Source organism: Delphinus delphis, chromosome 10 (genome assembly GCF_949987515.2).
Source record: "Delphinus delphis chromosome 10, mDelDel1.2, whole genome shotgun sequence".
Lineage (NCBI taxonomy): Eukaryota > Metazoa > Chordata > Mammalia > Artiodactyla > Delphinidae > Delphinus > Delphinus delphis.
In genome coordinates, this window is record NC_082692.2 from 49,353,436 (window position 1) to 49,372,236 (window position 18,801).

General features: G+C 38.8%; 1 protein-coding gene across 3 annotated transcripts in view; it reads left to right on the plus strand.

Moving 5' to 3' along the window:
• The window catches only part of RBMS3 (RNA binding motif single stranded interacting protein 3), a 714,611-nt gene that overhangs the window by 105,844 nt on the left and 589,966 nt on the right, over positions 1-18,801 (plus strand). The window lies entirely within an intron of this gene.

Sequence of the window (18,801 nt, forward strand, 5' to 3'; positions counted from 1 at the left end):
CCCAGGCCGTAAAACTAGGAGGGAAGTTTGGCTATCAAGGACAATCATCTGACGTTTTAACCGTATTAATATATAAGTGTGATTCTGTGCCGCTGTCTGGAGTCTACGTTGGAAAGTCTGGAAGGAGATGGGCACTTCAGAGGGTAGCGCTGGTAACCAGCAGGCGGTCTCCTTCCTCCCCACACTGCTCAGCATCACCATCCTGCTCCCGAGGGCCTCGGACATTCCTCAGTGTTGTGAGCCGGCAGGAGAGACATGCTTCCTAGCTGGCTCAGATTACCTTGTTCTGGTTAAATGAAAAAGTATGAGCATACTTTCCTTGTCACCACAATTCCAGCTGTCCCAGGCAGTGCTCTTGGAGCAGAGATATACGATCTGGTAACTCCTGAGGTTAGAAAAAAGAAATGTTGTGGTTGCCAAGGGGGATGGGGGTGGGGGGGAAGGATTGGGAGTCTGGAGTTAGTAGATGCAAACTATTACATATAGAATGGATGGACAACAAGGTGCTACCGTATAGCACAGGGAACTGTAGTCAATATCCTGTGATAAACCATAATGGAAAAGAATATGAAAAGAATGTATATTTATGTATAACTGATTCACTTTGCTGTACAGCAAAAATTAACCCAGCATTGTAAATCAATGATACTTTAATAAGAAATAAATAAAATTTTTAAAAAATGTGTTGCAGGACAGACCTTCCCATCTCTGACACAGGGCTTCCTGCCTCCTGTGTGGGACAGGAAGGTAAAGAGGGAAAGTCCTAATAACAGATGGTCTTCAGTGTGTGCTCAGTCCAGCCCAGCTGAGGGCACAGAGCACTGCCATTCAGAAGGACAGGATCAGAAGACAGGCTCCTTAAGGAGAAAAATGAGCCAGAGTGTTTGACGTGCTGTCCCTGAGCACATGTTGCCATGACCTCAGTTGTTTGTAACAACACCCAGCAGACCTTCAGGGCTAATGCCATGCCACACGCTGCCCCAGGCTGTCTGGTTCATACTCATACCCTGATCCCTCATAGCTTTGTCCACTCCTCCTTCTGACCCAGATACAACTCCTTTTCCTGGGTTCTCTAGAACTCCAGAGTTGTAGACAACATCTCTTTTATCCTCAAACTCTTCTTGGTCTCTTTCACTTTCTCACTCAAACTCAAACCTGATATCCCAGAAGACACTGCTTCCCTTCAAACCACCTCAGATTGGGAGACTGCATCCCACTGGTGCCAGAGGGCCTTCCCAGGTGCCATCTTCAGATCATTCTCACTCTCTTTTCTGTAAACACCTCCATTTTTGAGTCTCATGAGTCTTCAGACCATATCACCTACCTCCCCTCCATCCTTCACCCACACCCCTTCCCTTCTAGGTCACTCAGGTATCCCACATCGATCCTGCCATATTCTTGGTGATTTTAGGACCCTGGCCTCTTCTCCAATGAGTTTCATCTCTCTTCTCCCTCAGCCACTCATCCAATGGCCATATCCCTGATCTTGTCATTAACAGTTACTAAAACTCATCTGTAATCCCACTTCCAGGGGTCCTACACTTGGGTAATTTCTTCCTATTTGTCTAGCTCACTACTTTGGGGATTCTGATTCTAACCCTTAAAAAAAAAATCTCATTAGGAACAATGAGCCATTGCTTCAGTAGTTTTTTCTTTGTCACTCATTTCCTCATTCCCCCTCATCCCTCCATCCTCTGCTTAGGCTTCATGGAAGACCATTATGACTCTCTTACATATAATTATATAAATTTCCTTATCCCATACTCCCTCCTTTGAACGACTCTGGTAAAATTCTAATCCTGGCTGTCTCCAGCTCTCTCTCTTTCTCTCTTCTAACTCTCATGAACCTGACAGGAGAAAAACACTCTACCTGCTACCTGGTCTCAGCTGAAATTCACAACCCCTCCCCTCAAACCATCCTTTATTACTACCATGCAATATTGGATTTCCCTGTTGTATTCAATGCTCCCACTCCTCCTGGATGACTAGTTGGTACATGTTCTCTTCTCTTTCTTCCTTGCTTGCTACCTCATTGAAACCATAAAAACAAACAAGCAAACAAAAGAAAAATTTTTAAATGCTCCCACCACCATATCTTCCAATGGAGTTATTCCTCTCAGTGCACAAACATGCTGTAAGGTTTCTCATTTTAAGAGAAAAAAAAATGGAAAGTTCTCAACTTCACTCTCTTTTCAGTGACTGCCTAATCTCTCTGCCCAATTATTTATTTATTTATAATTTTTAATTTAATTTTAACTTTTAAATTTTTTTAAATTTTAATTTATTTTTAATTTTAATTTATTTATATATTGTCAAGTTTTAATTTTTATTTTGTATTTTTTTTCTCTGCCCTATTACAAAGTAGAACTCCATAAGAGACAAGTCTCTTCACTGTTTCCACTTGCCCTCCTCCTGCTCTCTTAAGGCCACTCTCATCACATCCTAATCACCCCTACTTTGTGAGGGTCACCAAGGATGTCTTGTTGCCTGGTCCAGTGGGCCATTTCCATCTACTGGGCAACATTTGACATACTCGACCCACTCTTCCTTCTTAAAACGAGGACTGTTTGACACTGTTCTCCTTTGTGCCCCTACTAGCTCACTATCTGCTTCTTCTGTGTCTTCCTGGCTGGTTTCCCCTTATTTCCATAGTGGAGGACTCCAGAGCTCAGTCCTGGAATTTCTGAATCTCTTGATCATGTCCTTAGTGAGCTTATCAAAATTTTCATCTTTAAACATCATTTATATCTTGATGATACCCAAATGTATATTGCTAAGCTTGGCTTCTCCACTAAACACCAGACTTTGTAGAAAACTGAAAACCAGCATTTCCACTGTGGATATTAAATAGAAATTCCACAGTTAACATGTTCAAAACAAGTCATTCTTTTTGCCTCCCAAACTTGCTTTATCTTTAATCCTTACAACCTCTATAAAGGGCAACTCTGTACTTCTCTCTGACCCAGGTACAACCTTGACTTCTCTTTTTCTCATATATCACATGAGCAAATATTAATGGCTCTATTTGATCATTTCTCACCATTTTCACCTCTATAAGCCCAGTCCAAACCAATTCCTTGCCTATATTATTACAGTAACTTTTTAACTAACGACCTTGTTTCATTCCTGCTTCCCTAAGGTCTGTTCTTCACCCTACAGCTAGAGTAAACTTTTTAAAACATATATCCGTTGATGTCATTTTTCTGCCCCAAAGCTTTCAAAAGTTTCTCATCTCAATCAAGGTAAAAGCAGAAGTTTTTTTTCTTTTATAAACATCTATGAGGCTCTGTTACATTTCTGCCTTGCCTTCTTCTTCTCTCCTAGGTAATGCATCTTAGCTACGCTGGCCTCTTACCTATTCCTCGTGCTAAGAGGACCCCAATCCCACTCTCTTGCCACCCCCACTTCCAGTTATGCTTGTTTATTTCTTCAGGTTTCTAACAAAATGTCACCCTTCAGAGACAGCTTCCCCAACCGAACCATATACAATACATAGGTATACATATATACATATATATTTTTGTATGTGTGTGTATGTATACATACATAACACATATGTCACCTTTCTCTCTACTCCTAGCTTCCCATATACCTTTCTCCTAAGTAGTAAGCAGATAGATTGTTTATTATCTGACTCTTGACGATAGAATGCAAACTTCAGGAATGTGTGCTTTGTTCCTTGATGGATTTCTAGCACCTAGAAGAGTGCATGGCACAGAGCAGGTGCACAATAAATATTTGTTGAATGAATAACAAACATTTTTGCATAGCTTTGATTTTTGTCTTTAAATCACTTCAGTATTTAACCCCTGTTTGCTTTCCAGGAAGGCCAATTAAAGAAACACCATTTCGAGTAAACACCATTTTGTGTTCCCTGTTCCCTCCCCAATCTGTAGATTGGTGAAACTTTTCTGCTGCAACAAGGTACCATTTTTTTTTCCTACAGAAAGAGCTTGCAGACTGGATGTCTCCCTTCCTTTTAATATGGACACATCGTTAGGCAAGTTCCTACAGTGGTGGTTGGTCTGAGCATTTGAGAGGAATTGGGTAGAGGGGGATAGCACTTACCTAAAACTTAAATCCTCTCAATTTTTAAAAAATTTAAAAGTGTTGTTTAATTGAATCCCTTTGGGGAATTATTCTGCCTCATGGAGAATAGTGATGAGATCACAACAGAATCAGTTTGACTCTCCCTCTGGATAAGAAAAAAAATTAAAATGTACAAAAAGATCAACTCTCTGCTTTCTTTCCCCCCAGTACCCAGGTATGCCCCTAGCATGGCTTGTTATTTCCCCTCCTTGCCTTCAGCTTAGCTTTTTATTTTCTGTTAAAACAGCCTACTTTTGAGATTGCTGGAACAGTGATTCGAATCTCTGATAAGACAAGTTTACAATTTAATAAGAAAAGAATGGGGGAAAAGGCCACTCGAGCTACAGAGCTGCTTGGCTCTGTGATGGCTGCCTGTACATTGGTGTTTAAATACCTGAACGAGTGTTTTGTGATAGAAACTGAACTGTGGAGGGGTGTGCGCAACCCTCTGAATGTCCTCAGGTATAAATTAATTGTGGGCTGACACCCTTAAGGACATTCCAATTTGAAGGTCAGATTAGCAGGCATTGCAGGTCTTATTTCAGCATCACTGGTCAAGTCAATGTTTAAATTTCACATCGAGTTGGATGGTGATAAACATATTTAGTGAAAGTGTCTTTCTTGCTTCTACAGTTCTCTGTAGTGACAGACACTGGGTAGGACCAGAGAAGTGCGTCCCAAATAAAATAAGAGCCATAATCCTCTGAGTTTTGCGTAGTTGCAACCTTCGTTCTTGTCCACAAATGGAGGCTATAGAGTAGGTTTGTTTCCTGCTTTTGGGGCTTCACCAGGGGTAAGTAGATCCTTACTCAATTACAGGCTCCAGAACTGCTCCCTGGGGATGGGAGTGGGAACTGGAGTGGAAGGAGGGGTGGGGGATTGCTGGTGAAAGTGGCCGGCTCACTCTCTTTGCTTACTTTCTCGTGGCTTTGGTGAGAGTGTGATGGAGATGGAGAGATTTTAAGGGACTCCCATAAAAAGTCCCCTCGATTCTACCCCTGCTAAAAACTAAAGTTTTAATTTATGTTTGCACAGCTTTCTCTCAGATTCCATTCTGAATGAGTAATAAAGCTATGGAGATTTTTTAAATTCTTTCGAAAATTGAAGATTACAAAAATCCCCCTGCCACTGTTTCCCCTGCCTTGGTAGATAGGTTGGCGATTTCCAAATTCAGGATAAAATTTCACTGCTCCAAAATAAATAGATTTAGGAAACATGGCTTTTACACAATATTTCCCAAAATATGTTCTATTGCCACATATTCAAAGAGATATTGGGTTGGCCCAAAAGTTCGTTCAGGTTTTTCTGTGTGATATTATTTTTTGGCCAACCCAATATGTTTTGATGTAATAAAATTTCCTGGTCAAATAAGCTTGGAAGACACTGCCTCTTACTATGTTTTATTAAATCTAAGATGCTGTTGACCATAATATCGACCACTTTTTAATGTACAGCCAAGAAAAAAATTGCTGCCAATTAAACTATGATTTGATTATAGAAACATCTCCATCTCAAAGGTTTTTTTTGGTAGGAAAAAAATGCATGTCTTTGAGTTTATGAAATACAATGTGTACAACCTTTTTGGAGAGTCATGGAGTATACTAGTGTACCGTAGATGAGAGATACCGCAGTAAAATTCTCTGCTGAAATTCTTTTAAACCATCTGAGTCTCTATCACACCACTCAACTTTATATTTGTTAAAAATTATTTGGTTGAGTATTATCCAATACAAGCATGGCAAAGACAGGTGATCTATTGAAAGATTTGAAGAAATAGTGAGAAAAATAAAAGAGGAAATGAAAGGTGACCTTGAAAGGAAATAGATGCAACAAGTCCAGTAGAGCAATTGTTAAGTATATAGAAAAAAATGAAAGAAAATATTTTGAACAAGCTATTGAATTTGAGCAAAAGCTGTCTTTGATTTTACTAAGAGGAGTTCAACTAGAAAAGGGACAGAAAGAAGGTCGTCTGAGCTTGTGATTGGTGAGGGTGTATGGGGAGAGACACAGGTACAAATGCTGTTATTGCCATTGATATAATCTTAGTTATGATCATAGAACTTTTCTTGAAATGCTGTTTAAATCTGATGCCAGTTGGTGGCCCAATTATACCTGTGAACGTTATATGGGCCGGTTTGCGGGAGGAAGAGGTATGGTTCAGATCCTTAGAAAAAGATGTTCAACTTTGGAGTCACTGCTTCCTCAACGGTCAAGAGGGAGGGATGAACAAAATCAAGTAACTGAGGACCTCAGTGTGTAACTGCTCAGTGACTTAGGCACTTCATATTGTCATAGTCTGTCGTTCTGGAGTTTGTAAAACTTATCTACAGAAGTCTAAAGTAATGACATTATGCAGTTCGCTGACCACTAAATGATAAGTATAACTATGCGACTGATGTTTAGCAGAATAAATGAGTTACACCTATGACAAATACAATTAAATTAAGAGAATATAGAGAAAAATAAAGAAAAGATTAGGTGGACCATGAGACATAACCAAATGGAAATGTGTATTACTATATCCGGAATTACCTTATTTTGGCTTACTTGTTCCTTCTCTGTTTCATCCACTTGGAAGGTATCACTCATGAGAGTAGACTGTCTTTTTCATCATTGTGTCCTGGCTCTTATGTTAGTGGCTGGATTATAGGAGTCACTCAGTAAATATTTACAAAATATTTACAAAGTAGATGAATAAACAGAATGTAATTTAATCCATCATATTCACTCCTACTAATTAAATAGTGTATCATCTTTAGAGCTTTTAAACCTTTGCCTAGTGGATAATAGTCTTCTAGGTAATTTATTAAAATTTCAGATAATAAAATATTTTAGACAGTGAACCATGACTGCCACAGTAGGGGAAATATTACATGTGTATATCAATTGGCTTAATGTGATCAGTCATTACTACGTGTCTATGCTGGCAAGGGTAACAGAGAAGGACCCTTCTGTGACCTTTCCTCAGGTGGAAAGAGGTCCTGCCAGGCATCAGCATTGCAAAATGTCACAGTGTCTGCAGAGAAACCACAAAGGAACCTTCTCTTTTCCCTGTTAGAACTTTTCTTCCAAAGCTTAGCTTTAAATTCACCCTGATGACATTTTCCCTCTTTTTTTTGAAAGAGCCGCTATTTTCACAGATTCCTTTAACAAAGAGTAAACTTTTGCTGGCTTATGAGTGAAAACTACACTACAAAGGTGAAGCAACATCTTTGATGGACATGAAATGATGTCTTGGCATCCCAAGGATAGGAGTCACTTTTTTTATCATTAGACTTGGAGCACAGGCTCCGGACGCGCAGGCTCAGCGGCCATGGCTCACGGGCCTAGTTGCTCTGAGGCATGTGGGATCTTCCCGGACTGGGGCACAAACCCGTGTCTCCTGCATCGGCAGGCAGACTCTCAACCACTGCGCCACCAGGGAAGCCCTATCATTAGACTTTGAATTGTAAACTTCTAATACATACCTATGTGAGAACACATATAAGGGGATATATTGAGATCTCTGTCACTTTGCATTCTAATGCTGCCCCAGAAGAAGTGAGCCTTTTAAGAGTTTTCCTTCCTTTTTACAAAACCTGAAAGTTGATTTGAAATTTAGCATTTTTCAGGAACAATCCTCAAAATAATATATATATATTTTAATATTGATGTTTTTATTTAACACTTAGCAGGACAGAATCTTTTCCGTGGCTTGTAATATAATATACCATGTGATAATAGGTACAGATATATCCTATTTCTTTTTTATTGAAGTCTAGTTGATTTATAATGCTGTGCCAGTCTCTGCTGTACAGCAAAGTGGCTCAGTTACACACATACAGACATTCTTTTTTATATTCTTTTCCATTGTGGTTTATTACAGGATATTGCATATAGTTCCCTGTGCTATACAGTAGGACCTTGTTGTTTATCCATCCTAAATGTAATAGTTTGATAGTTTGCATCTACCAACCGCAAACTCCCAGTCCATCCCTCTCCCTTACCCCCTCCTCCTTGGCAACTACAAGTCTGATCTCTATGTCTGTAAGTCTGTTACCGTTTTGTAGATAAGTTAAATTGTGTCATATTTTAGATTCCACATATGAGTGATATCATATGGTATTTGTCTTTCTCTTTCTGACTTACTTCACTTAGTATGATCATCTCTAGTTGCATCCATGTTGCTGCAAATGGCATTATTTTGTTCTTTCTTATGGCTGAGTAGTATTCCATTGTATATATGTACCACCTCTTCTTTACCCATTCATCCATCAGTGGACATTTAGGTTGTTTCCATGTCTTGGCTATTGTGAGTAGTGCTGCTATGAACACAGGGGTGCATGTATCTTTTTGAATTATAGTTTTGGCTGGATATATGCCCAGGAGTGGGATTGCTGGATCATGTGATATATCTTATTTCTATGTGTAGTCATTCAATCAACATTATAGAGACCCATTCTGTGACCTAGAAACTAAGAGCTAAAAGATGAATGGGACTTCCTTCAAGGAAATTAGGATCCTAGATATAACACCAATATGTAAATATACACAGTATAATGTAGGAAGGAAAAGGAGTGGACCTTTTCAAATTATTGTTGGTGAACAAAGGAGAAAGTTGAAGAATGAAATAATTCAAGTGGAGATGATTTATGAGGCATATATCCCAAGTTTTACATACGTACACACACACACAATAAATTAAATTAAACTAAATTAATTATGGAATGCAAAACCATCAGGGTAAAGTGAGAATAACAATTAGCTACCCAGATACCCATTTAATAGTATCAGGTTTAGCAAAACCAGGTTTGCCATATAGAATGAAAATATCAACCCTACTAGTCCTACTGAAATGTAAGTCATCAGATCGTGTGACTTTGGTGCCCCAAACCCTTCAATGATTCCCTATCACCCTCACATTGGCCTCTGAGACACCCCCGCCCCCCAACCACAGGCCCGTGAGCTCTCCATCCCTCACCTCTTTGCATCTCCTGGTACTTTTCTGGTCCATCCACCCTGCTGCTCCAGCAACAGTGGCCTCCTTGATGAGCCTCAAACATGGCCTGGCTGCAGTTCTCTCTCACTGTCTATTCCTTCTCTCTGAAATGCTCTTCCTTTAGGTAGTCACACCTCCTTCAAGACTTTGTTTAAATGTTAATTTATTAATTAAATCTATCCAGACCACCCTGTTTTAATTTATGAATTGCCCCTCCTCCGCCTTTCCTCAATCCCAACTCACACTGAGGCCACAATTTACCAATTTACCCTTAGCTGGCTCAGAAAGACATGTCTGAGAAACAGAGATGGTTGGGTGAATAGAGAGGTCTAGATAGAGAGAAAAGCAAATTTAAAGTAAAGTAAATTTAAAGTAAAGAATGTGACAGGTGAGAATGAGGAAAAGGCAGGGGTATTTTGGATATTCTTTGTACTATTTTTGCAACTTTTCTATATTTGAAATTATTTCTAAAAAAAAATTTTAAAAATAACGAGGCACTCGCTTACCACCTAGGGCTGCAGTGGAGACTTCTTGACTCCTCTGAAGGAGATTATTTTCTTTTCTAAATACCTAACTTACAGTCAGGCAGGGACTTGGTCTTTTGGGAAGGGAAGATGTTTCGTGCATAAAAATAGCACCATGGAGGTGTTTGATATGTTAATATTTTACTGCGTCTACATTTTTATTATTTATTATTAATGAAATGCAGTTGTCTTTGAAGCCTGCTGAGTGTTTAATAATGAAATTGTACAAAGTTCATTTTCAAATGTCTGTGTCCCATATGTGTTAGGAACACAAATGCAATATGTGCTTCAAACCACTTTATAAGGGGAGGACTGCAGGCAGAGTAAACCAACTGATGCTTTGTAAATGCCTGTTTACATACACAATGGCCGGGTTGCCTTGGCACCTTATGAGTTTGCCTGCTATACACAAAGTGCCCATTCATTCACTGAGCTTTTGGTTATGTGGTCTAAGACATCCACTTATAGACTCATACTATAGCATGATTTGGTAACATGTTTCCCGTGGTCCGCACTTACATTTATTCACTTTCAAATACTGATTATATTCTCCCTTAATATCCCAGGGTTCTTTGCATAAATTAGAGTCAATTAGTTCTCAATTTGTGGTGGTGCTATCACGAAAATTGACCTTGATCTTAAATGGTTCCTGTGTTGAATGTTTGCCCACAACTTTTTACCATTTCTGCTCAGCATGTGCAGTGCAATCATTGGCTTGGGCTAGTTTGGAAGGAGAGAGGCAGCCTAGCTTTAGTCTTCAAGAGAAGCATGAGCTCACCTAAGACAGCCGTGACCCTAGAGTCCTCTCCCTCACTGGCCGCCTTTCTCCCTCCTTCCTTCACACCCTTTAAGCTCCCCTCTTACAACTCTTCTCTTCCAGGCTTTTCTCCATTTTAGCCACCAGAGAGTTACAGGCAGGCAATCCCATAACCGCTCTGGGTCTTGCTCTGGGATCAGTGACAGAATAAATAGAAGAAATGCCTCCATGATGACCAAGTCCTGGAAGTGTGGTGAGAAAGGAAGGATGTGGGAGAGGCTTTGAAATCTCGTGGCCTTTGGGGAATTACACACGCAGCTACTCTCAGCGCCATCAATGAGAGTAGGAAGTCTGTAGACCCAAATGGACCCGAGTTTGTCTCTTCTTTACCCCCTGTTAGCTGGGTGAGTGTCATAAGCCAACCTCTGAACCCTAGACTCCTCATCTGTCAAATGGAGGTCATGACAGTACCATTCAGAGGATTCTTGTGGGGATGAAATGAGATGACACAGATACAGCAACTCCTGCCGTGGCTGGCATGCTATTATTTTATTCAGCAGTGTTATTTCTTTAATTTTTAGAGACTTCACTCTCCAGCTCTAAGACGGTCTGTCCAGAGCTTTTTTGGGTTAGTGAAGGAGCTTATGGACCACTGAGGCACATCCCTCTCCCATCTCTTCAGTCCTCGAGATGTCAGTGGCCAACATCTCATCAACTGTACTTCCTAGGACCATGTGACAGCTATGGGAGTAAACAAAATCGTCTTGTAACTGACAATAACCAGATCTTAGGCTGGCAAAAGCCAGAATTACTTTTGTGACTTGAAAATTCTTCTGAATTAGAGATGAAAAGATCTTTCTCAGCTCTTCCCTGTTGGCAGAATTCCAGAGAGAACACATGGCCGTTGCCCATATGACAGTTTGTGACTAGGATTCTGGAAACGCTGTTAGATGGGTACACAGTAAAAGAGTGCTTTAAAGACCCTCGCCTTCCAAGACCATCATGTGCTGCAAGTGTCAAGTGACCCGAGAAATGTTTACATAGCATGAATAAAGCCAGGCACTGTGAATCTCCACCAGTCTATTTTTTTATGGCATGTCACCGTGCAGGAAGACACTTATAAAGGAGAGAATGTGATTTAGGCTCTTGGAACTCAGCTTTGAAGAGAAGGGCTTTGGTGTTTTTGTGACAATTTTCTGCTGTACATCTGGGAAATGTTTGTTGAGAGTGTGAATCACTGTGTAGATCTCAGAAAGGCGTTTCTGTTTTCTGTGCTCCCAGGCTGCCAGTGCTAAGGCAGTGTTTCTGGCTGACTGCCAGCCTTGGAAATTCACTTCTTTCTAGATCAAGCCTCCTCGCTGCTTCTAGACCTGCCTCATCTCCTTTTCTTGTCCCCAGAAATTTGAACTTCCTTTCATAAATTACAGGGCATAATCATTTGGAACAAATAAACAGACAAAGCCCAAATCTCAAACAGCTGTGGCCCCATTCATATACATATATGTAGATGTTATGTACATATACACATAAATCTGCACACACATTGCTATATATGTTCTCATCTCACAAGCTCAGATGAGTAATAATTTAGTAGTAAAGCACTTGAATTTGGAGGTCGGCTTAGATGCAATTTAACTGAGCATGCTGCTTAAGAAGTAAATGCTCTTGCTTATAAGTAAAAGAATGTTTATCAGGAGCTTTAAAAATTGTGGTTTGTTTGTCTTTTATAAAAGAAAGCTGAGAGAAGCACTCCAGGAGTGAGGAGATGCTCAAAAGTTTCAGACACCCATAGCACCTTGGCTTTAGCCTCATGGTCTCAAAACAGCTAAAGAATCTCCAGCCATCATACCCTGATGACATCAGCATCTCGAAATGACCATGTTCCAAGGCCCCACTTAAGCCGAGAAGAGAGGAACAAAAGCCAAAGATTTGTGCCAGATGAGTCTATTATTTTGATTAGAGAAGTAAGAATTTTCCTGAATACTTGCTCAGCCGACTTCCACTTATATCTTTTTGGCCAGAAATATACTGAAGCCACTCTCAGCTGGAAGGCTGCTAGGCAGGGAAAGAGGTAGAAGGAAGGATGGAGGCTGCGTCAGGGAACCAACTGTGTTTGCCAGATATCCCAAGAAAATAGCGAATTTTATATACATATATATATATATATATATATATATATATATATATTTTAAGAATGGTTGGGTGGAAAGATTATAAAAGGGAAAGGTATCTGTGGGGGTCCCTATATATGCATCAGGTTACTGTATTCAGGTTTTAAAGAAATAGAGCAAAAGGATAGCCCAATTTTTGTCAACTCAGAAGCAGAAAAGTTGTACAAGCAGAACACTCAGCTCTTAGCAATAATTAAAATGTTTAAAAGTCTAGTTGCCATCTCTTCTGCAGAGAAAAGCTTGATAAACCTACTAAGTCAATGAAATGCTGTTGTCTCTAATTAATTCTGAGACAAATAGTGAATTCAAGGAATATTTATCGGGTATCTACTAAGTTCAAAACACTGTGCTGACGCCATAGGAATTCTGACACGTGCTACAACATAGATGAACCTTGAAGATGTTATGCTAAGTGAAATAAGCCAGCCACTAAAAGGCAGATATTGTGATTCCATTTATATAAGGTACCTACAGTAATCAAATTTATAGAGACAACAAGTAGAATACTGGTTACCGGGGCTGGGAGGAAGGAGGATGAGGAGTTTTTGTACAATGGGTACAGGGTTCCAATTTGGGATGATAAAAATATTTTAGAGACAAATGCTTCTGTGTACTCACAACAATGTGAGTAGACACTTAAAATAGTTAGAATGGTAAATTTTATTCTATGCATATTTTACCATAAAAAATTAAGACAGAAAACCAGAAAAAAACAAAACAAAAGCAAATTACCTGCTGTCAAGGACCTTACAATTGCATGGCAAGTAGGAGAAGTACGCTACTTAACTTTAGACCAGATGGAGAGTAAATAAATAGCCCAAAATGGAACCAGTGTCTGTAGGGATCAATAGGTTGAAAGATCCTATTTGGTCAGCCAAATGAGGTCATTCTTCTCCATTCCTATGACCTTTCATCACTTAAGATGTTTCTCCATGGATGTGTTCAAGTTTTATGGGGAAAAATGGTAGGAATCATGGTGAAAAATACAAAGAAGACCATACATTTCTAACGGAGAATTAGTAGATACATTTGCCCGGAGCATGGGGTATGGACTATAAATAGAAGAGTTTGGACTGGAAAGTTCATTTTGGAGAATAGGTGAATACTAAAGTAAAATGATCTATGCAAGTCTTTGTGTCATTAGAAACCACTGAAGCTTTTGGGGTAGGATATTGATGTAATCAGTATTGCTCTGCACTCAATTAGAGAAGAAGCAGGGCACATAGAGTGAGGGAAGGAGAGCAAGATGCAGTTACAGCTCTTGATTTTATCTGCTGATGTCATATGGGGTCAGACAGTGAAGTTCAGTGGTGATTCAGATTTGAGTCCAGTTGACTGGTCTTGTCCTTCCCCCCACCCCCCAGCAGTCATACCTGAGGAAGATAATGTGTTAAATTCTATTTATTTCAGTAGCATGGCAAACAAGTAACAGGAAATACAGATCTGCTCTGGATTTGGTATTGGGAATCATTGTCCCAAGCATTACAAGCAGGAGAGAGAGAATTGAGAAAGGAGCCTTTGAGATATGCCTTCCTGGATCACATGGCGGTGAGGGAGGTGAGGAACAAACATCCCCAAAAGGACAGAGTTGGGCAGCCAAACACATTGTGGACAGAAGGTAGAAGAATGGAATGTTGGAAGCCACAGATGTAGTTTCCAGAATGTCGAGTGATATGGAGTGCAACCACTTCCAAAATCTGAGAAAGATGACAACTGAGAAAATCCCACTGGCTTGGGTGATCAGAGATCTCAGATCTCACCGTACAGGGCAGGGTGATCCTAGAGTGCTTACAGCACAACTCAGATGAGAGGAGTTTGAGAAGGGGAGCAGATTGAGGGAATAGAAGAAACACATGGGGATGACCCTTTAAGGAAGCTCAAAAGTTAAAGAGAGAAGATGAAAACAGAGCCTTGGGAGGAAAGCAGGATCCAGTGAAGGATATTAAACACTGGAGAGACCTTAGCATTTTGCCAGGAGCCAATGTAGGAAAAGGGAGAGATTAAAAATTACAAGAGAGAAAGGAGGGCAGTCAGAAGGGGCAGGAATATTTGTGGGAGCATGAGAGGAGGCCCTTATAGCCCTACACTGGCCAAGGTTGGAAGAGACCAGGGAAAATCAGAGGAAGAGTTAGGAGTTCCAGGTGGAAGAGTAAATGTCATAATGGCTGAAGAGATTGCTTTAAAACCTAGGTGAAAACAGCAGAGTAAAAACAAACAAGGAAAACCCATAGAAGATAATATGAGGAAGGATAATAACTTTCACCATTTATCTTCCAATGCTTGTGTCACTGGGTTTCTGCCATCTCTTTTATTTTTCCAGCTTTATTGAGATATAACTGACATGTAAAATTGTGTAAATTTAAGGTGTGGAACATGATGATTTGATACACGTATATATTGCTAAATGATTACCACAATAAAATTAGTTAACATATCCATCACCTCACGTAATTACAATTTTTGTGTGTATATCATGCGAGAACATTTAAATTCTACTCTCTTAGCAAGGTGCAGGTATATGATGTGGTGTTGTTGACTGTAGTCACCATGCTGAATATTACATCCCAGAACTCATTCATCCCTTTCACCAACTTTGTTATCTTTGTCTTTTTGATAAACAGCTATCCTAAAAAGTGTGAGGTGATATCTTATTGTGGTTTTGATTTCTGTTTCCCTTATGACTAGTGATGTTGAGCACCTTTTCATGTACTTGAGGACCATTTGCATGTCTTGTTTGGAAAAATTTGTATTTAAGTCATTTGCCCTTTCAAAAATCAGAATTCTGTTGCTATTGAGTTGTGTGAATTTCTTATGTATTTTGAATATTACCCCTTATCTGATATGTGGTTTGCAAATATTTTCTGCCATACCTTAGGTTGCATCTTCATTTTGTTTATCACTTGATCATTTCTTTGGCTGTGCAGAGCTTTTTAGTTTGATCTAGTCCCACTTGTTTATTTTTGCTTTTGTTGCTTGTGCTTTTGTGTCATATTCAAACTTGTTCTCAAGACCAGTGTCTAGGAGCTTTTCCCCTATATTTTCTTCCAGGAGTTTTATAGTTTCGGGTCTTACCTTTAAGTCTTTAATCCATTTTGTGTTAATTTTTGTGAGTGATGTAAGATTTCATTCTTTTGCATAGGAATATCCAGTTTTATCGACACCATTTATTGAAAAGACTATCTTTTTCCCACTGAGTATTCTTGGATCCTTTGTCAATATTAGTTGACAGTATGTGCATGGGTTTATTTCTTCTGGGCTCTTGATTCTATTCATTTCCATGGATCTATGTGTCTGTTTTAATGCCAGTACCATACTGTTCTGATTACTATAACTTAATAGTATAATTTGAAATCAGGAAGTGTGATGCCTCTAAATTTGTTCCTCTTTCTCAAGCTTGCTTTGGCTAAATAGGGTCTTTTTTGGTTCCATATAAATTTTAGGATTGTTTTTTCTATTTCTGTGAAAAATGCCATCAGAATGTTGATAAGGATTGCAACAAATCTGTAGATTGCTTTGGGTAGTATGGACTTTTTAACAATATTAATTCTTCCAATCCACAGCACAGAAAATCTTTCCATTTATTTGTGTCTTTTTCAATCAATATCTTATAGTTTTCGGTGCACAGATCTTTCATCTCCTTGGTTGCATGTATTCCTAAGTATTTTATTATTTTTAGTACTATTACAAACAAGATTATTTTCTCTGTTTCTCATTCAGATGTTTCATTGCTGATGTATAAAAATGCAACTGAGTTTTGTATATTGATTTTGTACCCTGCAGTTTTACTGAATTTGTTTGTTAGTTCTAACAGTTTTTCCATCTCTTTAAATTCAGTGGAAGGTAAATGTGCTCAGTGTTTTAATCATTTCATTAATTACAGTTAAAGAAACTCTGAAATCTCAATAAGAACTGCCAAGAAAAATGAAAGAATCCATGACTGAATCCTAGCTGAAAAAAAAATTAAACTAAACAAACAAATAAGTGAATAAAGAAAATGCATAAATGTCTATAGCAACTTTATCCATAATTGTCAGAACTTGGAAGCAATCAATGTGTTGTTTGATAGGTGAATGGATAAATAAACTGATATATCCAGACAATGGAATATTATTTGGTGCTTAAAAAAAATGAACCATCAGGTCAGGAAAAGACATGGAGGAACGTTAAATGCATATTACTAAGTGAAAGAAGCCAATCTGAGAAACCAGTTATACTGTATGATTCCAACTATAGGATATTTTGGAAAAGGCAAACTATGAAGATAGTAAAAAGATCAGGGGTTGAGGGGAAGGAGGGATGAATAGGTGGAACACAGAATTTCTAGGGCAGTGAAACTATTCTGTGATATTACAATGGTGGATATACATCATTAAATATTGGTCAAAACTCATAGAACGTAGAACACCAAGGGTGAACCCAAATGTAAACTATGGACTTTGAGTGACAATTACTTGTCAATTCAGGTTTATTGATTGTAACAGATCTCTCACTGTGGTGCAGGATACTGATAATGGGGGAGGGTGTGTGTGTGTAGGGCAGGGGGTATGTGGGACTCTGTACTTTCTGGTCAGTTTTGCTGTGAAACTAAAATGCTCTAAAAATAAAATCTATTATAAATAATACATAGTACTGGATATAAATAAGTCAAATAGAGTTTCCAGAAACATCTATCACTCATTGTTAAAAATATCCCATATTAATTACAAATTATTAAAAATGTTATGTTCTGTATTTAACATTGGTTCAACAAATATTTGAGCAAGATTTCACCATATCACTGGTAAAGTTAAGTCATAAACTATTATGTGTACTTCTGTGAAAGAGACATGAAATCTAACTCAGGCCTCTGCCTTTACAGTATGTGCATCTTCAGTCTAACATTTGTCAGGCAGGGTGGAGGGTTGCAGAGCAAAGCACCTTTTCATCATGAGAGGGTATGTGATGCCCTCATGGATGCAGAGCTTCAGGAAGGAGGATTGCTTATGTTTACTACTGCTTATTTAAACCCTGGGCAGAATTTAAGAAGAAAATTTATAACCAAACTATGTTGGCTTTTAATTTAAACAGTGATAATCACTTTAGTGTCATAAAGGAGCATAGATGTGTAATAATGACATCGTTGGAAGTTGTAAATGAAACTGAGGCATAGAAAGATTTCCTTCTTTCAGAGACTGCTTAAAGTAAGACTGAACTTGAATTTATCCTTTAAACTTTCTTAAACAGAGAAACTCCCTTTAAAGAAAAACTTCTGCGCTGTGGTTTTATTCTTCTCAGTGTTCAGACAGCTGCTACAGTTCTTTTCTCTCTTGTGGTCATGGTATGACGATTAATTTTTTTAACCTGGAAGAGGGGAAATTGCTTCAAATTAAAGAAAGACAGCTTTGAACAAGTTGCCCCAGAGTGAAGCATTTTAAACATCAAGCATGTTAGTGTAGCTGCCTATACTGTAATTTGGATAACAGCACAGACACCAGGCTGGTGTGTGTTACTTGTTGGTTGATAGCCACTTTCAGTGTGCTCCACTTTATGCCATAGTGATGACTTTACAGTGACAATGATGAAAAGAGTTCTTAGTAATATACTGAAGACTAGGCTTTTGGATATATATCTGAAAAATAGTAGATGCTATGGCCCTCCAATCATTAAAGACAGGGGTGCAGGAAAAATTATTATAATGAAGGAGGAGGTTATCTGAAATGTCTACAACCAAGAATTCAAGTTAGGACTGAAGATTCCAGAGAATTGTATATAGCCAAATACACAAACAGCTCAACTGCCTGTGTTCGAAATCAGTCAAAATATTTCAAGGCATTGCATCTTATTTATTTTTGTATTCCATGCAGAGAGTTTTGTTCAATAAATGTTCCACGAGTGAACAAATTAAGCAATGATGTAGGTTTTTATAACACCAAAAACCAAAAATGTGACTAACATAATAAAGTAGTTGTGAGATGTGCTTTGACTATCTTTTTTGTTTTCTAATCGTGCTAGCCGTGGGTTAACTATATTGATCTTTTCAGAGAGATCTTGGAACTGTTTTCCCATTTGATGGCAAAGTAGTCTCGAATAGAAGTATAATTGGTCAGAGATCAGAAGATTTTGGAGGCCCCCCTGTATAACCTGTACTGACTCCAAAAAGAAGCATATTTATGGATTTGGAAGTGAGATTAAATTTTATATTTTTCACGGGGTGGGGGCAGCGCTCTACATACACAGTTTGCAGTTTGTGGCACAGAACTTTACAGCAGAGGATATTCAAGCTGGGTCAATAAAGAATTCAGA